Genomic DNA, 25508 nt, shown 5'->3' with positions numbered 1-25508 from the left:
GCCCATCTGCTCCGCCATTCAATCATGGGTGATAGTTTTCTCATCCCCATTCTCCTGCCTTCTCCCCATAATTCTTAACCCCCTTATTAATCAAGAACCTATCTATCTCTTAAAGACACTCAATGACCTGGCCTCCACAGCCTTCTGTGGCAACGAGTTCCACAGATTCATCATTCTCTAGTTGAAGAAATTCCTCCTCATCTTTGTTTTAAAGGATTGTCCTTTTAGCCTGAGGTTGTGCCCTCTGGTTCTAGTTTTTCCAACAAGTGGAACCATCCTCTCCATGTCCACTCTATCCAGACCTCACAGTATTCTGTAAGTTTGAATAACATCCCCCTCATCCTTCTAAACTCCAACAAGTACAGACCAGGAATCTTCAACTATTCCTCTTACAATAAGCTCTTCATTCAGGGATCATTCTTGTGAACCTCCTGTGAACCCTTTCCAAGGCCAGCACATCCTTCCTTAGATGCAGGGCCCAAAACTGCTCACAATACTCCAAATGGGGTCTGACCAGAGCCTCATACAACCTCAGAAGCACACCCTTCTCTTGTATTCTAGCCCTCTTACAGCCATGATTGAATGGTGGAGCAGACTCGATGGGCCAAATGGCCTAATTCTGCTCCTGTATCTTTTGGTCTTATGATCCATCAGCAAAAATGGTGCCAAGATCTTCCTGTGGATAAGAGCAGCCAGCGAGAGGGAACAGCGAGAGAGACAGAAAGGTGCCCATATCAATAATGAACCCAGCATCTCTACTGACAGAGAACCAGTGTCCTCACTGGGGGAGAGTCTGGAAGGCTAAGAAAAGGTTCACCGGCAAATCCACGCTGATATCTCACTCCTGTTCCAATATCAGCAAGAAAGCATCGACTCACCGTGAGGGATTGATGGTGATAGATCAGTGGCAAGTGGTGCTCAGATTTCATTCTAATGCTGGCCAAGTGGAAAGCGAAAACTTAAAAAAAAGCTTCCCTTTGAATTTCTGATGTTTATCAAGGTGTTGAGAAATTGAATGTTTTCCATATTTGAGTGTTGGGGCTGCGTTGGGGCTTGAAGAACGCAGCTATCTTGTTGAACTGCTAATGGCCCACCTCGGCATTGAACTCCAGAGTTAACACTGAAAATGTTTCTTCGTGCTGTGCACGGCAGCTTCCGTGCAAAACCTGCAGCAAGTAGGCCCATCTTGCCATTTGGGACACGTCTCTTCCCATCATGTCACTTCCCATGTGAAATAAGCTAATTCCACTAATTGGAGGCTGAGAGCTGATTTTGTAAAGATGATGCAGAGATGCCGGCATTGGACTGGGGTGGGCACAGTAAGTAGTCCCACAACACCAGGTTAAAGTCCAGTGGGTTCATTTGGTAGCACGAGCTTTCGGTGCACTGCTCCTTCATCAGGAGAGTGGAGAGTTGGGTTCACAGACACGGCATATACCTGTAAAGACTCGCATTTCAACTATTATCTTGCAATTGAGTCTGTGTCTACATATGCCCTCTTTGTTAACCCAACTCTCCACTCATCTGATGAAGGAGCAGTGCTCCAAAAGCTTGTGGTTTCAAATAAACCTGTTGGACTTTAACCTGGTGTAGTTATTCTTAAAGGTGAACAGGACCTTTGGTTCAAGAATAAGTGGGATTTTGTTGCCTTATTAGCTAGCTTTATCCGCATTCTTTGTTGATACTGTTCCTTTTGTTACTGAACTGCGGGCATACACTTTCATTTATTACCGTGAATATTTTACAAATTTTACAACAGAAAAACAGGTAATCCAAAGAAGGCGCAAAACTTGAACATATTTCTTGTTTGTGTTTAGAAGAGTGAGAGGGGATTTCATAGAAACATATAAAATCCTATCAGGGTTAGACAGGGTGGATTCAGAAAGAATGTTCCCGATGGTGGGGGAGTCTAGAACTAGGGGTCATACTTTGAGTATAAAGGGTAAATCTTTTAGGATTGAGGTGAGGAGGATTTTCTTCACCCAGAGGATGGTGAATGTGTGGAATTCACTATCACAGAATGTAGTTGAGGCCAAAACATTGTCTGATTTCGTGAAGAAATTAGATATAGCTCTGGAGGCTAAAGGGATCAAGGGATATGGGGGGAAGCGGGATCAGGATATCGAATTCAATGAGCCATGATCAAGATGAATGGCGGAGCAGGCTCGAAGGGCCGAATGGCCTACTCTGACTTCTGTTTCTAGATTTTTATGAATTACCAAGAATCTTGGGGAGCTTGTAATTCCCTGTGGCTTTCTCCATGACAATGTCTCAGCCAATCAGAATTGACTTGCCTACCAACCAGCACCTTGTTCTCCAGTTGCTTGAATTGTTGTGATTGTTTAAAATTTGGCATTCTTGCATTTGTCCTGATGAGTGCAAGATGAAAAACTTTGGAAACTTTAGTCCAAGTTGCCTGAAGTGCTTTGACTCTTTAATTCACCCATCAAACTGATCCCAGTTCTGTCATTGGGACCTGGGTGACACTGGCAAAGCTGCATTTGTTGCCCAACTCTAGTTGCCCTGGGAAGATGGCTATTGGCCCATATGGAGAAGCTCCTCTCCCCTTGGCACTTCTTCAGGATGTCCCAGATATTGACCCAACAATCACAAAGGAACGGGTGATAAACCTCCAACTTGTGATGGTGTTGCCGGTTGGAAACTGTGGTGTTGCCACAACATTGCTGCGCTTGTTCTTCTCTGTGATAAACGCTACAGGGATAGGACGAGCTTTAAGGTAACCTAAAGGTACTTCTAGTGTATCCTGTGGACCACACAGGAACGGGGAGTGCTGATGACAGAGGGTGGTAGGCATCGACCAGAATTTTACTGCCCTGCCTGCCACAGGAATCGGAGCGGTCCACTGACCTCAGGTTTTGGGATAAGCCGCAAAATGTCACCCATTGTGCCCAGTGTCTCACCTTTGCCGAATCGTAGAATCCCTACAGTGCAGAAGGAGGCCATTCAGCCCATTGAGTCTGCACTGACTCTCCAACAAAGCATTTTACCCAGGCCCAATCTCACCCCGCCCCCCTCCCCGACCCTATGTCTTAACCCCACACATTTACCCCGCTAATCTCCCTACCCTGCACATCTTGGGACACAAAGGGACAATTAAGCATGGCCATTCCCCTTAACCTGCACACCTTTTGATTGTGGGAGGAAACTGGAGCATCCAGAGGAAACCCATGCAGACACGGGGAGAATGTGCAGATTCCACACAGACGCTGACCCGAGGCTGGAATCGAACCCAGATCCCTGGTGCTGCGAGGCAGCAGTGCTAACGAATTGTGTGAAGCTCTTTGAAGCTCAGAACTCGAGAGCAAAGCACCTTTGGCTTGGCGCAGATCCCATATCTTGTACTCGTTAGAGTTTAGAAGAATGAGGGGAGATCTCATTGAGACATATAAGATGATGAATGGGATGGATAGGATAGAGGTGGAGAGACTCTTCCCGCTCAAAAAAGACAGTAGGACTAGGGGGCACAGCCTCAAGATAAAGGGGGGGCGGTTTAGAACGGAGTTAAGGAGGAACTTCTTCACTCAAAGGGTGATGAATCTCTGGAATTCTCTGCCCGTTGAAGTGGTGGAGGCTGCCTCGCTAAATATTTTTAAGAAGCGGGTTGATGGGTTTTTGATAAGAGAAGGGATTGAGGGTTATGGGGAGAGGGCGGGAAAGTGGAACTGAGCCACAACAGATCAGCCATGATCTTATTGAATGGCAGGGCAGGCTCGAAGGGCTAGATGGCCGACTCCTGCTCCTATTTCTTATGTTCTTATGTTCTTATGTTCTTATATCCTGTTGCAATCTGTTAGATGTAATGTTATGCTTTGAAAAGAATGCTCCTCTGGCATGTTTCTCTCGTTTATGTCAATGTTAATTTTTGCCCTTCAGGAACCTGTTGGACCTCCTACTCCAAAGCGACCTCGAGGAAGACCAATCGGCAGCAAGAACAAGGAACCGCGAGCAGTCCAAAAGGTACCTGATCGGAAGGAAATGCTTCACTTCTACTTTTCTTCCACACATCCCTGTATCTTTTCTCCGCAGTTTAAGGATGCCAGTTCGGGCTGGATATATTCCTGACAATTTTACCACCTGGGCCATTAAGCTCCACTCAGTCAAAGAACAAAGAACAAAGAACAAAGAACAACACAGCACGGGAAACAGGCCCTTCGGCCCAACGAGCCCGCGCCGCCGTCCTACTATCTCAGTGACCTATTCATGATTTTAGTCTACGCCTAACGTGCGAGGATCAGGGAGGTCCAATTTAGGGACAATTTTAGTACCCAATCAATCAGCCTAAAAGCACATCTTTGGGGGATGTGGGAGGAAACCGGAGCACCCGGAGGAAACCCACGCAACCACGGGGAGAACGTGCAAACTCCCACAGACACAGGCCCAAATCCATGTGTCCGCACAGCAACAGAGATAGTCTCTGAGCTGTCATGTTGCCCTCGAGATGGTCCAGTTTAAGCACACTAACGACATGAAGCAATAGGCAACTCCCAAAGCAACATCCAAGAGCAGCCCACTACAACCTGCCGCCTGCATGCCCCTTGCTGGACTTAAATGCCTGTGGAGACAAAAAAATTCATTATTAAACAGGCAAAGACTAACATTCCTGAGGCAAAACGTATTCCCAAGCCTACAATGTTCAGTAAGGCCTACTATATCCCCCTATATGTAGCCCGCTCATATGGCTGTCTAAGTGACTCTTAAACAACCCTAGCGTGCCTGCTTCCACCACCTTACTCGGCAGTGCATTCCACACCCCCACTACCCTTTGCGTGAAAAACTGCCCTCTAATATTTGTCTTATACCTAGCCCCCCTCACCCTAAGCCCGTGACCCCTCGTTCTATCCATTTCTTGTAGCGGAAAAAGCTTACCACCATTTACTCTATCTATCCCCTTCATAATCTTATAAACCTCTATTAGATCCCCCCTCAGCCGACGTCTCTCAAGGGAAAACAGCCCAAGTTCATCCAATCTTTCCTCGTAAGACAGCCCTTCCATACCAGGCAACATCCTGGTAAATCTCCTCTGCACTCTCTCCAGGATCTCTACATCCTTCCGGTAGTACGGCGACCAGAACTGGACGCAGTACTCCAAGTGAGGCCTAACCAACGTTCTATACAACTGCAACATCAGACTCCTACTCTTATATTCTATACCTCTTCCTATGAAGGCTAACATACCATACGCTTTCCTCATCACATTCTGCACCTGTACCGACACCTTCAGGGACTTATGCACTTGCACCCCCAGGTCTCTCTGCGTATCTATACTCCGGATAGTTCTACCTTTTATCGTATAACTCCCCTCCACATTATTCCGGCCAAAGTGCATCACCTCGCATTTCTCCGGATTAAATTCCATTTGCCATCTATCTGCCCAATCTACCAGCCTGTCTATGTCCTGTTGCATTGCCAGGCACTGCTCCTCAGTACCCGCCAATCCAACCATCTTGGTGTCATCAGCAAATTTGCTGATCACACCATTATCAGTCAAAAAGCAATTTTTTTCTTTCTCCAGTATCTTTGTTCAGTGTGATTCAGTAACTGGGCAGCACTTGTTGAATAATCCCGAGTGCGCTAATAGCTACACTAACAACCAATTCAAGATAATCAGTCAAGCTCGTAATGCAGTTCATTTATGCTCGCTAGGAGTGATGCACATTCATACACAGCGACCCATTCTGTGCAAGCAAAAGGAATATTTTTAAGCTTTCCACCTTTTTGCATCACCAAGGTGCATGAGCTGTCTATACTTCCGCATTGCTTTCTCCATGGCAATATCTCCGCCAATCAGCATCTACTTGCTAACCAATCAGCATCCTTTTCTTTGTTCATATAAATTGCTGTGATTGTTTGAAATTTGGCATTCTCGTGTTTGTCCTGATGAGTATGCAACAAAAAGCTTCAGCAGCATGTCTCCCTTTTCAGCAATGTTTTTGTAATTAATCCACGTGTTAAAAGAAGACAAAAGAAAATGGTACTTTTATCCCCCCCCACCCCCCGCACAATGATTCCCCTAAGGGCGGCATGGTGGCACAGTGGTTAGCACTGCTGCCTCACAGAGTCAGGGTCCCAAGTTCAATTCCAGCCTCAGTAGCTGTGCGGAGTTTGCACATTCTCACTGTGTCTGCGTGGGTTTCCTCCAGGTGCTCAGTTTTCCTCCTACACTCCCAAGATTTGCAGGTTAGGTGGGTTGGCCATGCAAAATTGCTCCTTCTGGTCCAACAATGTCTATGTTAGATGGATTGGCCAAGCTAAATTGCCCCTTAGTGTCTAAATCTGTGTAGATTAGGTGGATTGGCCATGTTAAATTGTCCTTTAGTAGCCAAAGATTTGCAGGTTAGGTAGATTGGCCATGTTAACTTGCCTCTTAGTGTCCAAAGATGTGCAGGTTAGGTAGATTGGCCATGCTGAATTAATCCTTCGTGTCCAAAGATGTGCAGGCTTGGGAATTAGCAGGGTAACGGACGTGGTGTTACAGGAAATGGCTTGGGTAGGATCTTCTGTCGAAGTGTTGGTGCAGACCTGATGGGCGGAATGCTCTCCTGCGCTGTGGAGATTCTAAGATGACATGTCTCCCCAGCTTTGATCGCTGCAGTATCTGGATGATTTGTGTTTAATATCTCGTGCTCCCAGGACAATCCTAGAGATTAAATCACGTGGGATCAGGAGTGAACTAGCTAGATGGATTCAGAATTGGCTTGGCCGTAGAAGACAGAGGGTGATTGTGGAAGGGTGTTTTTGTGAATGGAGGTCTGTAACCAGTGGTGTTCTGCGGGGATCAGTGCTGGGACCTCTGCTGTCTGTTATATAAATGATTTGGAAGAAAATTAGCAAGTTTGCAGATGCTACTAAGATTGCTGGAGTTGTGGATAGTGGTGAAGATTGTCAGAGAATACAGCAGGGCATAGATAGGCTGGAAAACTGGGCAGAGAAATGGCAGATGGAATTTAATCCAGACAAATGCGAGGTGATGCATTTTGGTAATTCAGGTGGGAGCTACAAAATAAATGGCAGAACCATCAGGAGCGTAGACATACAGAGGGATCTGGGTGTGCAGGTCCATAAATCCTTAATAGTGGCAGCACAGGAGGAAAAGATGGTGAAGAAAGCACACTTTGCCTTCATCGGCCGAGGCATTGAGTTGGCGAATTATGTTACAGTTGTATAAAACGTTGGTCAGGCCACATTTGGAATACTGTGTCCAATTCTGGTCACCACACTACCAGAAGGACATGGAGGGTTTGGGGAAGAGTGAAGAAAAGGTTTACCAGGATGTTGCCTGGTATGGAGGATATTGGCTATGAGGAAAGATTGAATAAATTGGGATTGTTCTCCCTGGAAAGACGGAGACTGAGGGGGTGACCTGATAGAAATTTATAAAATTATGAGGGGTATAGATAAGGTGAACATTTGGAAGCTTTAAGTTGAAGGTAAGGGGGGGGGGGGGGAGGGGGGTGCAGTGGGGGAAGGTTCAGTGGAGATGTGCGGGGGAAGTTTTTTACACAGAGTCATAGAACCCTACAGTGCAGAGAGAGGCCCTTCGGCCCATTGAGTCTGCACTGACCACAATCCCATCCAGGCCCTACCCCCATATCCCTACATACTTTACCTGCTAATCCCTCTAACCTAAGCATCTCAGGACACTAAGGGGCAAGTTCTTAGCATGGCCAATCAACCAAACCCGCACATCTTTGGACTGTGGGAGGAAACCGGAGCAAACCCACACAGACACGAGGAGAATGTGCAAACTCCACACAGACAGTGACCCAAGCCAGGAATTGAACCCAGGTCCCTGGAGCTGTGAAGCAGCAGTGCTAACCACTGTGCTACCGTGCTGCCCAGGGGGTGGTGGGGGCCTGGAATGCGCTGCCAAGTGAGGTAGTTGAGGCAGATATGTTGGTGATATTTAAGACTTAGTTGGGTAGACTCATGAACAGACGGGGAATAGAGGGATACACACATTTGGTCTAGTTAGGACAACATGATAGGTGCAGGAGGGCTGAAGGGCCTGTTCCTGTGCTGTACTGTTCATTGTCCTTTTGCTCTTTGATTGACGTTCCTGCACAACAGTTTTCGATGAACTCATATCCTGCCGGTTAAAGTTTCCTTTGTGCCTTGATGTCAAATTCCACAAGAAAACGAGGAGAGCCTGTATGATGGCTCATCCCTCCAGCATGCTCCCTTTGGGCCCCTGCTCATTCCTTCCCGACTGAACTCAAGCCCACCCATCCACCTTCCCAATCCAGAGACGCATTTAATTGGCCCTTGTATTGATTTATATGAGCTACTTCAAAGGCCTGGGCCTTGTAAAATATGGCACCAGCTCTATTACTCTTTGTGTGCGTGGAAAAAGAAAGTCAATCTCATTTCCCTTCATCCACCCAGGCTCCTGGTTTCACCCCCACCCCCCCACTCCTCCCACCCCTTGTCCCCTGACGTTTGAACTTCCAGCACAGTGAACAATTTGGATGGGATTAACTTTTTGCCAATCCCCTTCGTAATCTTGGAAAAGTCGAATTGGACTCAAAACCTTCCTGCTTCCAAAGCAAACACGACCCAGCTTCCTTAACCCTGCCTCATGAGTTAGGCCAGGGTTCAATGGTAAAATAATAACAGCAGTGAGTAACAATAATTATAAAGCGGGGATTTGACTACACAGTTCTGATACGCTTAAGGATGTGCCCTTCACGGACTGTTTTTGTCGACAGGAAGCCGTTCTACTTGCATTGAAAAATGATCCGGTCGTTAGAGTTTATCAATGTAAATAAAACAACAGTGTGCGCGTGCAAAATGAAAATGGAACCACCCAGTAAGTGTGGGCGACACAGTGGCAGAGCCTCACAGCGCCAGTAACCCAAGTCTGATTCCAGCCTTGGTTAATGTCTGCGTGTGGAGTTTGCACATTCTCCCCGTGTCCGTGTGGGTTTCCTCCAGGTGCCCCGGTTTTCCCCCACTGTCCAAATGATGCGCTGGCTAGGTGGATTCACTAAATTCTCCCAAAGTGTCCCAAGGTGTGTAGGTTAGGGGGATTAACAGGATAAGTGTGTGGGTTCACGTCCATATAAAGGGCCTGGGTGGGGCTGGATGGGCCAAATGGCCTCCTTCTGCATTGTGGGCGGCACGGGTGGCACAGTGGTTGGCACCGCTGCCTCAAAGCACCAGGGACCCAGTTTTGATTCCTGGCTTGGGTCACTCTCTGTGCAGAGTTTACATGTTCTCCCCATGTCTGCGTGGGTTTCCTCCGGGTGCTCCTGTTCCCTCTCACAGTCTGAAAGATGTGCTGGTTAGGTGCTAAATTCTCCCTCAGTGTACCCGAACAGGCGCCGGAGTGTGGCGATGGGGGATTTTCACAGTAACTTCATTGCAGTGTTAACATAAGCCTGCTTGTGACCAATAAATAAACTTTAAAAACTTAATTCGAAGGAGGTGATTTTGAACTAGAAATAGCTGATTTCAGTTTACAGCCACTGCATGAGTTTTCATACTAGCATCATCTGGGGAGACAGTGATGTAGTGGCAATGTAATTAACATCATCATCTAGTAGCCAAGCTAATGCTCTGGGGGTCACGGGTTCAAATCCCCCCATATATGGTGGAATTTAATTTAATATAATAATTAATTTATCATATTAAGTTAATATTATATGTAAAACTGGTCTCAGTAATAGTGCCCACATGTTGTAAAAACCTATCTGGGTCATTAACGTCCTTTAGGGAAGGAAATCTGCCATTCTGACCTGGTCTGGCCTACACGTGACTCCAGAGCCACAGTAATGTAGTTAACTCTGAACCACCGTCTGAAATATCCTTTTCAATTTAACCCAGTTTAAACCATTCAGTTTAAGGGCAATTAGGGACAGGCAACAAATGCTGACTTTTGTCAGTGACTCCCACGTACTATGAAGGAGTGAAGCAAGACTCTTAGGTCAGAATCCTTGGGGAGATGATTGGAGAGTGTTGGGCAGTTGGGAATGGTAGCCTTCCCAGCTGACACATGCCTCCAAGTTGGCTCCATGGCTCAGTGGTTAGAGAACTGGTCTTGCTCACCAGGGGTTACAAGTTCAATCCTTGCTGGAGCCTGTGTTAAACATTGAGTTGTTAGTACCAAACAAGCTGAAGGGAGGGTGCGGCAGGACTCAAACTAGATGAAGACAAGTTCCATGAATGGGTGACAGGTCTGGCATAATTTTGGGGTGGCACACTGGTTAGCAGTGCTGCCTCAGAGCGCCAGGGACCCAGGTTCAATTCCTGACTTGGGTCACTGTCTGCGTGGAGTCTGCACATTCTCCCCGTCTCTGTGTGGGTTTCTTCCAGGCGCTCCGGTTTCCTCCCACAGTCCAAAGATGTGCTGGTTAGGTGGATTGGCCGTGCTAAATTGCCCCTTAGTGTCAGGGGGAACTAGCTAGGGTAAATGCGTGGTATTATGGGGATAGGGCCTGAGTGGGATTGTGGTCGGTGCAGATTTGATGGGCCGAATGGCCTTCTTCTGCACTGTAGGATTTCTGATTCATCAGGTCTTGGAGATGGCAACTACAGAGTTTAATACGGAGGTTAGTTTTTAGTTGGTTACATAAATTTTGAATCTGTGTTTGTGGCGTACTTGTGACAGGCAGTGGGAGGGGTGGGTGGGAGGGTGGTCTTCTCAGCACACCAGGGTGCTGTGAACACTAATATAACGGTTACTGGGCTGATAGTGTAATGGTTATATTACTGGGACATCCCTGTACACTGAGGACAATTTAGCACGGCCAATCCACTTAACCAGCACACCTTTGGACTGTGGGAGGAAACCGGAGCATCCAAAGGAAACCCACGCTGAGACGGGGAGAACGTGCAAACCAAGCACAGTCACCCAAACCAGAAATCGAACCTGGGTTCCTGGCACTGTGATTTTATGGCTAAAAACCCCCAGATAGGAAGGAAGAAATTGAGAAAATGGAAGCTTATATTTGGAGTCCAAACCTACTCGAAAAATAACAAAATCTTATATTTATATCACAGCACCAGGGACCTGGGTTCAATTCATAGAATTATAGAATCCCCACAGGGCAGAAGAAGGCCATTCGGTCCATCGAGTCTGCACCGACCACAATCCCATCCAGACCTATTCCCATCAGGGACACATACTTACCCTGACACTCATGGGCAATTTAACATGGCCAATCCACCCAACCTACATATCCTTGGGAGGAAACTGGAGCACCGGAGGAAACCTATGCAGACACAGGGAGGATTCTGCACAGGCAGTGACCCAAGCCAGGAATCGAACCCGGGTCCCTGGTGCTGTGAGGCAGCAGTGCTAACCACTGTGCCACTAGGGTTGAAATGCTGACTGAGTGTTGCGAGATAGAACTGGCCAGCAAGTATCTGACCTTTCATCGGTCATGCTGTCGGTTTGTATCCCTTGCCAGGCAACATAAGTCTGTGGGCGGGATTTTCCAGCGGTGGTGACCCGACATTGGCCGGTGACGGGATCTTCTGGTCACGTGATTGTCGCCATGGTTTCCCGCCAACCGGAACATTCCAGCCCGGATCTCTCGCCACCATTTTACTTTGCCCCTTTTATGTTAACAAAACAACAAAATTGCCATCTCCTCCCTCCTTTTCTGAAGACACTGACTCTTGATTGGGACAGGCTTTCTCTGGTGGCTGTTAGATTTTCCATTAGTAATGTGTGGGCTTGAGAGCTATTCGGCTGTGTGGTGAATCATCTCAATTGGAATAAACAGTTTGGAGCAGTATTCCGGTTTCCCAGTTTTTATTGACGTTCCATTGTGAAGTAAACATGACCAGTTCGGACCGGCATTCCGATTTCCCCATTTTTACTATTTTATTCCTTGAGTCCAGAACTGCCCTCGTACAAACAATATGAATTTCCTACCAAGAGTTACTGGGGTTACATGGCGCCATGAGCGCACTGATTAGCACTGCTGCCTCACAGCGCCGGGGTCCCGGGTTCAATTCCAGCCTCGGGCCGCTCTCTGTGTGGAGTTTGCACATTCCCCTCATGTCTGCGTGGGTTTCCTCCAGGTGCTCCAGTTCCATCCCACAGTCAAAAGTTGGGCGAGTTAGGTTGATTGGCTGCGCTAAATTGCCACTTTGTTAGTGGGATTAGCAGGGTAAATACATGGGGTTATGGGGATAGAGCCTGGGTGGGATTGTTGTTGGCTCAGGCTCAATGGGCTGAATGGCCTCCTCTGCACTATAGGATTCTATGATTCTATCCTTCTATGATTCTATGAGACTACTTTGTGTTTGTAATCCTAGTTCAAAATGATGTATATATCAACCTGTTGATAAATTATAGATATTGGCCTCTTGCTGACGTTTACCCACGCCTGGCCAACATTCGACGATGCAAGTGTATATTTTAAAAATTCCCTGTCTTCCCGTCTTTCCTCCCCTCTGGTTCCCAAAAGCCTGACTCTCACTCAGAGCTACATTAATTCCCCTCCGTCCTCCGATAATTTGACCAATAAGGGGGCCACTCTGCCCGTTGCTTGGTTGACTAACTCAGGCCGGGATAGGAAGCATGCGCGAAGACACTCCAACACTGGTTATCAATATGTTGCACTAATTAAACAATATTACAGCAGCCAGTGACTGGGAGCAATGTAGGTGAGCATTCGTAATGTTCTTAGATGTTTGAACCCCTTACTAATTTAATGGTGCTGACTTCCGACTCTCTCTCTGTCTCCGCCAATCCAGAAAGCAGAGCCACCGAGAGTGAAACGGCCGAGAGGAAGACCAAGAAAGTGGGTGAGTAAGGAACAGAACACAACGGCTTCCCTGTTGTTACGTGCTGAGGGTTGGTCACTGGGAAAATGAAGACACTCACAGTCTCTGATCCTACAGTATTATGTTCCTCGTTTTCAAGTGCAACGCCCAATAATTGGAAAGGAAACATCAAATTAGAAGCAATTCGGATAAGTTTCGATCAACTGATTCTTCGGATGGAAGTGTTATCTGATGAGGAAACGTTGAGCTTGATGGGATTACACCCATCGGAGCTTAGGAGGTTGAGAGGTGACCTTAAGATTCAGGGTTTGGTTTGATTTGATTTGATTTATTGTTGTCACATGTTGATATACAGAAAAAGTATTGTTTCTTGCGCTATACAGACAAAGCATACCGTTCATAGAGAAGGAAAGGAGAGAGTGCAGAATGTAGTGTTACGGTCATAGCTAGGGTGTAGAGAAAGATCAACTTACTGCCAGGTAAGCCCATTCAAAAGTCTAATGGGAAGAAGCTGCTCTTGAGTTGGTTGGTACGCGACTTCAGACTTTAGTATTTTTTTCCCGATGGAAGAAGGTGGAAGAGAGAATGTCCGGGGTGCGTGTGGTCCTTAATTATGCTGGCTGCTTTGCCGAGGCAGCGGGAAGTGTAGACGGAGTCAGTGGATGGGAGGCTGGTGTCTGTGATGGGACTGGGCTATGCTCACAACGCTTTGTAGTTTCTTGCAGTCTTGGTCAGAGTAAGAGCCATACCAAGCTGTGATACAACCAGAAATAATGCTTTCTATGGTATATCTGTAAAAACAAATGGTGGACATGCCAAATTTCCTTAACTTTATGAGAAAATAGAGGCATTGGTGGGCTTTCTTAATTATAGCGTTGACATGGAGGGACCAGTGCAGTTGTTGGTTGTCTGGACACCTAGAAACTTGATGCTCTCATGGACATTTCACCTCATGGGGGAACCTGGAACTAGGGGACTCAATTAGGGGTTCATCATTTAAAAATGAGATGAGGGGATCATTTTTTTCACTTGAGGGTCATTAGCCTGCAGAATTCTCTACCCCGGAGAGCAGTGGAGGCTGCATCACTGGAGGGGCAGTCAGGAAAATGGAGTTGAGGCCGCTATCCGATCAGCCATGATCCAATTGACTCGAGGGTCGAATTCATCTGTTCCTGAGTAAGTCGATAAGAAGAAGATTTTCATTGAATCTGAAGCACAGAGGGAAATCATTTGGTCTGGCAGTAATACCTCACTTGGCCATCGCCTCCCCCTTAATTATATATATATGTGTAACATATATAAAATATATATGTGTGTGCACATGTGTGTGTGTGTGCACATGTGTGTGTGTGTGTGTGTATATTATATATATTTATCTATATGCATATATACATACACACGGTCATATATATATATATGACCTAGTGGTATTATTGATAGATTATTAACCCAGAAACTCAGCTAATGTTCTGGGGACTCAGGTTCGAACCCCGCCACAGCAGGTGGTGGAATTTGAATTTTAAAAAATCTGGAACTAAGTATCTACTGATGACCATGAAACCATTGTCGATTGTCGGAAAATCCCCCATCTGGTTCACTAATGTCCTTTAGGGAAGGAAATCTGCCGTCCTTACCCGGTCTGGCCTACACGTGCCTCCAGAGCCACGGCAATGTGGTTGATTCTCAACTGCCCTCTGAACAAGGGCAACTAGGGATGGGCAATAAATGCTGGCCCTGCCAGTACATCCATGTCCCACTAATGAATAAAAAAAATCTGACTCCTTGGATCAGGTTGTCACTGAGGATTCGGTTGAAACATGGTGTAGTTTTTGGGTAGTATTTGAGTCTCTCGTGTGCGAATGAACTTCCAACCTGCAGAACCGACATTGCCAACCTTTCCTACAGAAGGAGAATGGTCTGGAGGTTAAAGGTGCCTCAATGGAGAGAAAAACTGAGCCTACTGTGCTCTTTGAAATGATTCTCTCCTGGCAACCCAAACACCCAATTCACTGAACAGATGGGAACAAGGCAAGTTTATTGGGAATTTTTGATGTGTTTTTAATTAATGGTAAAAGGCGCACTGAACACAATGTTGCGGATACTGAGGGCAGTAATTGGCGGGCATCGGAATGCAATTAAAACATCACAACAACTTCCCCCGTAAACAAATGTAATTTATTTCCCATCTGGGGCTTTTACAGGCAGCATTTTCTGACATTAATCGCGCAGCAGCAGGTAGTGTGCTTTCAATTAGCGTCGCTGAAGCTTTTAACAAGTTAGTGGAGCACCATTTTTAACAAGAGAAATACCTAGCTCCAGAGGCAGTTTCTGGGCAAGAGTTTCACATCGATTAAGGAGGGAAGTGAGTTCGATTTTTGGATTAACACTTTCCTTAAATTTCATCAGTCGCGGGATGTGGGCCCCTCCGCCTGGGGTGAGCATTTGTTGCCCTTCCCTAAATACCCCTTGAGAAGGTGGCGGTGAGCTGCTTTCTTGAATCACTGCAGCCGCTGCGGGGTAGGTACAGCTACAGCGCTGTTAGGGAGAGAGTTCCAGGATTGTGACCCAGCGACCGCGAAGGAACGCCGATATATTTCCGAGTCAGGATGCTGAGTGGCTTAGAGGGGAACGTTGCAGTGGTGGTGTTCCCAGGTATCTGTTGCCCTTGTCCTCCTAGACGGAAGTGGACGTGGGTTTGGAAGGTGCTGTCTAAGGGTTGTTGGTGAATTGCTGCAGTGCATCTTGTAGATAGTACACACGGCTGCTACTGAGCGTCGGGGATGGAGGGAGTGAATATTTGTGGAAGGGGCTGTTACGTTGACCAACTCTTGTTGGGCATATTGCGGAAGGTGGCAGTAGAAATGGCAAGAAATCTCACAACACCAGGTTAAAGTCCAACAGGTTTATTTGGTAGTAAATGCCACCAGCTTTCGGAGCACTGCTACTTTGTCAGGTGAGTGGAAGTTCTCCCCACTCACCTGACGAAGGAGCAGCGCTCCAAAAGCTCGTGCTACCAAATAAACCTGTTGGACTTTAACCTGGTGTTGTGAGACTCCTTACCGTGTTTCCCCCAGTCCAACACCGACATCTCCACATCAGTAGAAATGGCGCCGTGGAAAACCAGCGCTGTGGCATGACTGGCTTCCAAAGGGGCACAAGTGAGGGAAACAAAGCAACTTTAATGAGGCAGATGGGATGAACTTGCAGTGAGGATGAACAATGGTTTAAAGTTTAGAGGAAGAAACAGCATTCATCTCTCTTACCGTGCCCAATGTAAGACCGTTGGCCGCGCTGGCCCCAAACTGGAAAGGTTGACGGACCTTTGCCCGCTCTGTACCCTGCCCGCTACACTTCCTGTGGTGGGCAGGATGGGAAAACTTCCCCCCTCCATGGGTTTCCAATGAGAAGATTGAAAACTTGCTGAAACCGGGGAGGAGATACTTTGCTTGTTTTCTCTCTCCCTCTGTTAATGAAGCAATCTAAAGTCTCACTTGCGCCCCACATCGCTCGGGCTAATGCTGGCTGCCCATTCGCTCAAAGAAATTCAAACCCCACCAATCCCATTGCAGCCTGCCAAAGTCCCAGCCAATCGGAGCCCTCCTGGCTATGGCTTTCCGTTTTAAGGCTTGAATTTGAATGGGTGACATTGCACTGAAGATGATGTCACCATCGCCATGGTGCCTCACGGTGACATTAGAACATAGAACACTACAGCACAAACAGGCCCTTCGGCCCACAAGTTGCGCCAATCATATCCATACCTACCAGGCCATAGAACTATCTGTAACTCCCAATCCCATTAGATCCCATATACTCATCCAGAAGTCTTTTAAAAGACCCCAGCGAGTTTGCCTCTACCACCACTGACGGCAGCCGATTCCATTCACTCACCACCCTCTGAGTGAAAAACTTATCCCTGACATCTCCTCTGTACTTGCTCCCCAGCACCTTAAACCTGTGTCCTCTCGTAGCGACCATTTCAGCCCTGGGAAATAGCCTCCAAGAATCCACCCTATCTATTCCTGTCAACATTTTATAAACCTCTATCAGGTCACCTCTCAACCTTCGTCTCTCCAGGGAGAAGAGACCGAGCTCCTTCAACCTATCTTCATAAGGCATGCCTCCCAATCCAGGCAACTTTTATGACATTTCAAGACATTTATGACTTTCCCTTTCTCAGTGCTTGCTAATGGCTAATTATGAGACTGATTTGTTTAAGATCCACTTTTCTGGCCATCGCGAGATCTTTGATGCAATCTGTCGATTGTGGAGCGTTTTGGATTATCCCTATTATGATTGTATGTGGATGTAAATTCCTTCTGTCAGGTTCTTTTTTAACCGAAGAAATAGATGTGAAGTTAAAGTCACCATTGTCCCAGGTGACCACAGGCTGCACTCCCCTCTGAGGTGACTGGTGGTGATTTAACCTGAGAATCACCTTGTCTCAGGTGAGGGGGCAAGGTTGAACAGGCGGGATCTCCATGAATAATCTCAGCCAGTACGGGAATTGAACCCGCGCTGTTGGTATCGTTCTGCATTGATGATCCAGCTGTCCAGCCAACTGAGTTCAAGCAAAACTCCCCAGAAAGAATGTGGGAAGGGAGAAGAGTAGCTGGATAAAATAATATTCCTGTGGTGGCTGTTACAACCCTGGCGTACAAGCGAAGGGCCCAGGGTGTTTTAGATACAACATTAAACCGAGTCCCTGTCTGAGGGTGTAGAACATCCCAGAGCGCTACAGCAGGTTTCTCTGGTGTTTTGGCCAATATTCTTCACCCAACCTGAGCTCAGAAACAGATATTCTCGATATTATCACGTCCCTCTTGATGGGATCCTGCTGAGTGAGAGAACCCCAGTGATAACCCCTGCTGAGTAAGTGAGAGAACCCCAGTGATAACCCCTGCTGAGTAAGTGAGAGAACCCCAGTGATGACCCCTGCTGAGTAAGTGAGAGAACCCCAGTGATAACCCCTGCTGAGTAAGTGAGAGAACCCCAGTGATAACCCCTGCTGAGTAAGTGAGAGAACCCCAGTGATAACCCCTGCTGAGTGAGTGAGAGAACCCCAGTGATAACCCCTGCTGAGTAAGTGAGAGAACCCCAATGATAACCCCTGCTGAGTGAGTGAGAGAACCCCAGTGATAACCCCTGCTGAGTGAGTGAGAGAACCCCAGTGATAACCCCTGCTGAGTAAGTGAGAGAACCCCAATGATAACCCCTGCTGAGTGAGTGAGAGAACCCCAGTGATAACCCCTGCTGAGTGAGTGAGAGAACCCCAATGATAACCCCTGCTGAGTAAGTGAGAGAACCCCAGTGGTAACCCCTGCTGAGTGAGTGAGAGAACCCCAATGATAACCCCTGCTGAGTAAGTGAGAGAACCCCAGTGATAACCCCTGCTGAGTGAGTGAGAGAACCCCAATGATAACCCCTGCTGAGTAAGTGAGAGAACCCCAATGATAACCCCTGCTGAGTGAGTGAGAGAACCCCAATGATAACCCCTGCTGAGTAAGTGAGAGAACCCCAGTGGTAACCCCTGCTGAGTGAGTGAGAGAACCCCAATGATAACCCCTGCTGAGTAAGTGAGAGAACCCCAATGATAACCCCTGCTGAGTGAGTGAGAGAACCCCAATGATAACCCCTGCTGAGTGAGTGAGAGAACCCCAATGATAACCCCTGCTGAGTAAGTGAGAGAACCCCAGTGGTAACCCCTGCTGAGTGAGTGAGAGAACCCCAATGATAACCCCTGCTGAGTAAGTGAGAGAACCCCAGTGATAACCCCTGCTGAGTGAGTGAGAGAACCCCAATGATAACCCCTGCTGAGTGAGTGAGAGAACCCCAATGATAACCCCTGCTGAGTAAGTGAGAGAACCCCAGTGATAACCCCTGCTGAGTGAGTGAGAGAACCCCAGTGATAACCCCTGCTGAGTAAGTGAGAGAACCCCAGTGATAACCCCTGCTGAGTGAGTGAGAGAACCCCAGTGATAACCCCTGCTGAGTAAGTGAGAGAACCCCAATGATAACCCCTGCTGAGTAAGTGAGAGAACCCCAATGATAACCCCTGCTGAGTAAGTGAGAGAACCCCAATGATAACCCCTGCTGAGTAAGTGAGGGATCCTCAATGATGGAACTTGCTGACTGAGAGAACCCCAATAATGGCCCCAGCTGAGTAAGTGAGGAAACCCCAATGATGGCCCCTGCGATATAAGTGGGGGAACCCCAATGATGGCCCCTGCAGAATAAATGGGGCCACCCGAATGATTGTCCCTGCAATGTAAGTGAGGGAACCCCAATGATGACCCCTGCACTGTAAGTGAGGAAACCCCAATGATGGCCCCTGCTGAATAAGTGAGAGAACCCCAATATGGCCCCTGCGGAACAAGTGAGGGAACCCATTAATAGCCCCTGCAGAGTAGGTGAGGGAAACCCAGTGACAGCCCCTGCAAGTTAAGTGATGGAACCCCACTGATGGCCTTTGCAGAGCAAGTGAGGGAACCTCAATAATGGCCCCTGCAATGTAAATGAAGGAACCCCAGTGATGGCCCCTGCAGTGTAAATACATTGCTGTGATCTTGGGATCTTGCTGTGTACCAAATATTGTCCACCCTCGCCTGTAGAATAGCAGCAACTGCAATTCAAACTAAATCATATTGTGGAGCACTTTGAAAAGATTTTGAGGACGTGACATCACGGAAATGCAAGTATTTGAAAACCATATGGACATCAGATGGTGCATTTTCAGGTATAAGCACTTTAGACTCAAAATGTGTAAAATAACCACACTCCAGTGAGGAAATTATTGCTGACTGTTCAGTTCTTCAGATAAGTTCCCACTGAAACAGGAAACAGAGGGCTGTTAAAACTCAGCCAGAAAAGTAGGCCCCTAAACACCAGTGAGCTGGCGCTGCAGGTTGGCTAAGATGGAGATCACTGGTGCCCTCTGATGTGGACCCCTTGATACCATTTGTCAGGGGCAGTGAGAAAACGCCGTATTTACAAGAGGTCATCCCTAACTGCCCTGATGGTGGTGAGCCACCTTCTTGGACCTCTGCAGCCTATGTGGTGTATGTACACCCACAATGGTGTCAATGAGGGAGTTCCAGGATTTTGACCCAGCAACAGTGAAGGAACAGTGACACAATCAGAATGGTGTGTTTTTTTAATTCATTCATGGGACGTAGACATCACTGGCAGGACCAGTATTTATTGTCCATCCCTCGTTGCCCGTGGGCAGTTGAGAGTCAACCACATTGCCATGGCTCTGGAGTCACATGTAGGCCAGACTGGGTAAGGACGGCAGATTTCCTTCCCTAAAGGACACTAGTGAACCAGCTGGGTTTTTCCGACAATGGACAATGGTTTCGTGGTCATCAGTAGTTCTTAATTCCAAATATTTTTTACATTTGAATTCAAATTCCACCATCTGCCATGGCGGAATTCGAACCGGGGTCCTCAGAACATTAGTTGAGTGTTTGGATTAATAGTCTAGTGATAATATCACGAGGCCATCGCCTCCCCTGTGTCTTAAAGGGGTCCTTGTAGTGGCATGTTCTCATGCAACTGCTGCCCTTGTCCTTCTAGGCTGTAGAAGCCACCTAGTTGGAAGACGTTGTTGAAGGAACCTTGGCATGTGGCTACGCTGCATCTTGTAAATGCCACGCAGTGCCGCCACCGTGCGTCAGTGAGGGAGGGAATGAATGTTTAATAACGGTGATTGATATGTAGACAAGATATCTATCCCTCATCAAACTCTACTGACTACTCCAGGCAGATACAAAGCCAGAAAGAACCAACCCAATTCCTTGTTAATTATTTGGTTATTTGGCATCCAGAGACCTTTGCCAGGCTGGTGGCAAACAACTGCGGCAGAGTCATGATCCCGTTCCAGTTCTGAACTGATCTGATAAGGTTGAATTGCAAAGAGTTCATGAGGCTTGTACGCAGAACGTCTCCATCCCTCCCCAATGGAATCATGCAGCCATGATTCGATGGGCCGAAGGGCCCTATCTGCGCTAATATGACTCTAAGTCTTCCCCTTTGCATTTCTAAAACACCTGTACAATTGCGGAACATCCCAGGATCGACATAATCAGACCCAGTTTGACATGAAGGAGCTCATTTTTTCACCCAGCCGCCATGGGAAATCGTAGCGGGCGAGGGACGGACTGGAAAGGTGCATTGACCTCAGGCAGAATTTTCCAGTTTTGGGGCGAGCGCAGCTGGAAAATCCCGCCCAAAGTCTCATACGGAGATGGGCACAATGAGCTTGATCAAAGAAATAGGTTTTAAGAAACACCTTAAAGATGGAGAAAAGAGAGAAAGATGTGGATACACTCATTGAGGGGATTCCAATGATAGGCAGTGGGGCAGAAGGGACGCCACCAAGTTTTAATTATTAGTGTCACAACTAGGATTACATTAACACTGCAATGAAGTTACAGTGAAAATCCCCTGGTTGCTACACTCCGGCGCCTGTTCGGGTACACTGAGGGAGAATTTAGCACGACCAATGCACCTAACCAGAACGTCTTTCAGACTAGGAGGAAACCGGAGCACCCAGAGGAAACCCATGTAGACACGGGGAGAATGTGCAGACTCCACACAGATGGTGACCCAAGCCAGGAGTCGAACCCGGGTCCCTGGCGCTGTGAGGCAGCAGTGCCAACCACTGTGCCGTCCTTATTAGAGATTACAGATGGACAATAAATGCAGACCTAGCCGGTGACGTTAATGTCCACGAGGCCATCGCCCCCTCCGATGATGACCACGAAACCATCGTCGATTGTCGGCAAAACCCATGAAGTAACGGGAATCGGGACAGCGCGAGGGGCCAGAACTGGTGAAGCGCAGAGCTCTCGGAGGATCGTTGGGGCTGGAGAGGGTTCCAGAAATAGGGGAGGGTGAGGCCGTGGGGAGACTTACAAACGTCAGTGAGCATTTTAAAATTGTGGTGTTGCCGGGTCAGGAGCCAATCTGGCTTGGCGGAGTAAAACATCCCAGTGCGTTTCACTGGAGTGCAATCAGATCAGAAAGAAAGGGGGGGGGGGGGGGGGTGGAACGGGGAGGGGGGAGAGCCACTCCTTCAGTCCTTAATGATACAACTGAGATCAGGAGCTTTACATTTTATATGTCCAGATCTCTGGCTCAGTTATGTTATTCAAGTCAGAAATATCGACTGAGCGAGCTGGGTGGCCAGAATGTTCATTTATTTATTCAGTCCGGTCTTCCTACACTTGTATATTATGTGTCACTTTTTAATGTTTTAATGAAGGATTGTCCATAACATTAAGCATGAACCTATCCCGGATTTTCTCCTCCAGTTGCGAGAACTGCCTGGTGAGTGAGTGAAGGCTTCTTTTCCCCTCTGCAGATTGAAAACATTTTTATGCAACCAATTGACCCCCATGCACTGCCTCCCACACAAAAATCCAACCAGGTTTCAGCAGACTTTCAAATAATCCCTACGGTACAGAAGGGGGCCATTGAATCTGCACCGACCGCAATCCCACCCAGGCTCTATCCCCATAACCCCACATTTTTACCCCAGCTAATCACCCCGGCACTAAGGGCAATTTAACAAAGAACAAAAGAACAACACAGCCTGGGAAACAGGCCCTTCGGCCCAACGAGCCCGCGCCGCCATTTTAACATTGAGTCCCCTCTCCACCCATGACCCTTGTCTATGCTTATGGCATTCCACACTGAGGGAAGACTAATTTAGGGACAATTTGTTACACCAATCAGCCTAACAGCACATCTTTGGGGTGTGGGAGGAAACCGGAGCACCCGGAAAAAACCCACGCAAGCACGGGGAGAATGCGCAAACTCCCGCAGACACCGGCCCAAATCCATGTATCTGCGCAGCAAACAGTGATAGTCATCACTGATAGAATTTAGCACGGCCAATGCACCAAACCCGCACATCTATTGGACTGTGGGGGGAAACGAGAGCACCTGGAGGAAACCCACGCAGACACTGGGAGAACGTGCAAACTCCACGCAGACAGTGACCCGAGCTGGGAATCGAACCCGGGCCCTCGGCGCTGGTGAGGCAGCAGTGCTAACCACCGTGCCACCCCTCATGATCCTTTGTGACTTCCTCGGCCTATCTGTCAGTTCAGCCTTGAAAGATAAAAAGAAAAGAAAGAGTTCGCCAAACGCGCACTTTCCCAAGAAGCCCTGCCCCGTCGACCAACAGTAAACAAGGAAGGTTTTGTGGAATCCCCTCTTCTGAGGACTAAGAGGGGCTGTGTATAGTAATCTCGCAGGTTATTAGTATCGGCTGTGCGCTGGAAAAACAGCGGGGAAGAGGAAATGTGCACTATTAGTGGAGGAAGTGTTCAGCTGGGGCAGGCATTCCACGGATACCACACATGGGGACAACAGCTGCCAACATTCCCTCTCACCTTTCAGCCATACCCAGTCAGTGCGTGCTACATTCTCGGGAGAACAATGGACAATATCTTAAAAGGTCACGGGGTGGAGGGGTGGGGGCTTCGTTCCCTCCCCCACACACCCCCACACACCCCACCCCCTGCCAACACTTTTTTCTTCGCAAGGAAGCCTGGCTCCTTCACAAGGTGCTGGCCTGAACTTTGGTGAAATCTGCTTTTTAAAATGGTTTGTTTGTGTGTCTGATGCTGTGAGGGCAGAATTAATCCCCTCCCCCCCCCCCCCCCACTGCCCCACACCCCCCACTCCAGGCTAAAGTAATCATCTAGGCTATTCTCAAGGAGCTTCTTATTCCCATAAGGAACTCAGCACCACATTGCGGTTTGTTTAAGCAAATCAGTGGCAAAATCACCCCTGCCGTGTCACCGCCGATTCTACCCTAATCACCCCCCCCCCAACCCAACTGTGCCCTGCTTCGCTCCTATACTCCCTCTCTCGCCACCGCCCCCTCCAATTGTAGCCCTTGCAAAGAGCGCTGCGTTTATAATGTGCCTTCAACACAGTGGCACCGTGCTTAGCACTGCTGCCTCGCAGTGCCAGGGACCCGGCTTCAATTCTGGCCATGGGTGACACTCCAAAGGTGTGCTGGATTGGCCATGCTAAATTGCCCCTTAGTGTCGGGGGTGGGGGTGAGCAGGGTAAATATGTGGGGTTAAAGTAATGGGTCCTGGGTGGGATTGTTCTCAGTTCAGGCTCAATGGGCTGAAAAGTCAGGTTTTGTTCTGTATCATTTCAACAAATCCATGTTGGGGTAAATTATATTGGAGTACGGGCTCGTTGGGCCGAAGGGCCTGTGTTGTTCTTTGTTCTTTGAGGCTGATACATTTGCTGGTCTTCTACAGTTCTTGTAGAGCCTTTTAACAAGGTGTTTTGCAGTTATTGAGTAAGGTTGCTAATAAGACTGCAGCTCCAAATGAATTGGAGAGTGTTCAGTTCTGAGTGCAATTGGAGAATGTTAATATTAGCCTTCCATTTCATTCATACATTTGTGTAGGTTCACACTTTCGAGAATCCTGTGTTTGATTGCCCAATGATGACTCTGGATAGACCTATTCCTGGAGATTTTATTTATTGACTTCCTGGATCCGACTGATCCACCTGGTCAGATCATAGAACCATAGAATCCCTACAGTGCCATCTGGCCCATTGAGTCTGCACTGACTCTCTAAAGGAGCGTCCCTCTCCACTTACCCCACTAATCCCCCCTAACCTATACATCTTGGGACACTGAGGGGCAATTTAGCTTAGCCAACCCCCTTAACCTGCACATCTTGGGATACTAAGGGAGAATTTAGCGTGGTCAATCCAGCCAACCTACACATCTTTGGATTGTGGGAGGAAACGGGAGTACCTGAAGGAAACCCATGCAGACATGGGAAGAACGTGCAAACTCCACACAGTCAGTCGCCCAGGGCCGGGTTTGAACCCGGGTCCCTGGTGCTGTGAGACAGCAGTGCTAACCACTGTGCCACCCAACCTTCTTTGTTCCATCTCCCAATATTTTTATCACCAATGAAAGTAGATGTTTAAAGAACATGGAAAACATTTCTATTGAAATGTTGCTATGATTTATCTTTTCTCCCAAGTTGTCCGTAACGCTATTCAAGAGATTAATCGGTAATTCCTGGAGGCTCCAGGCAAGCCCTGGGGAACTGGGAACTGTGTGTGATCAGCTGCCTGAAACATTGCCACCCATTTCTTAATTGGGCATTTAGAATTGCATTGCCTTTGACCCAATAACCCGCAGATACATCGGAGGCTTCCTTTAGAGGGCAGTAAACTTGCTGACCCCCCTCCTGTCCCCGTTCATACTGATTCACAGTTCCTTATCACACGATAAGGAAGCCTGGTTTAGCAGTGTGAATAGCACAAACCCAAGATCTAGTCCCTCTGAATCTGAATTAAAATCTAACCAATATTGGTGTGTAGGATTTGATTTGATTTGATTTATTGTTGTCACACGTATTGGGATACAGTGAAAAGTATTGTTTCTTGCACGCTATATAGACAAAGCATACCGTCCATAGAGAAGGAACGGAGAGAGTGCAGAATGTAGTATTACAGTCAGAGCTAGGGTGTAGAGGAAGATAACTTAGTGCAAGGTAGGTCCATTCAAAAGTCTGATGGCAGCAGGGAAGAAGCTGTTCTTGAGCCAGTTGGCACGTGACCTCAGACTTTTGTATCTTTTTCCCGATGGAAGAAGGTGGAGGAGAGAATGTCCGGAGAGTGTGGGATCCTTAATTATGCTGGCTGCTTTTCCAGGGCAGCGGGAAGTGTAAACAGAGTCAGTGGATGGGAGGCTGGTT

At 47.6% G+C, this 25508-nt stretch overlaps 1 long non-coding RNA gene and 1 other non-coding gene across 2 annotated transcripts in view; both read left to right on the top strand.

The window, feature by feature from the left end:
- Nucleotides 1-10025: 10025 nt before the first annotated feature.
- On the top strand, nucleotides 10026-10098 carry trnaa-ugc (transfer RNA alanine (anticodon UGC)). Its single transcript has one exon. It is a non-coding gene; the product is annotated as a tRNA-Ala (tRNA).
- Nucleotides 10099-12724: 2626 nt separating this feature from the next.
- Nucleotides 12725-25508, top strand: part of LOC145341324 (uncharacterized) — a 98553-nt gene continuing 85769 nt past the window's right edge. Inside the window, exon 1 of the long non-coding RNA XR_013886358.1 lies at nucleotides 12725-12777. This is a non-coding gene — a long non-coding RNA (uncharacterized LOC145341324). The remainder of the gene's footprint in view (nucleotides 12778-25508) is intronic.

This window comes from Carcharhinus amblyrhynchos, chromosome 3, assembly GCF_965287045.1.
Source record: "Carcharhinus amblyrhynchos chromosome 3, sCarAmb.v2.hapA, whole genome shotgun sequence".
NCBI lineage: Eukaryota > Metazoa > Chordata > Chondrichthyes > Carcharhiniformes > Carcharhinidae > Carcharhinus > Carcharhinus amblyrhynchos.
This window is presented reverse-complemented; position numbering and strand designations above follow the sequence as displayed.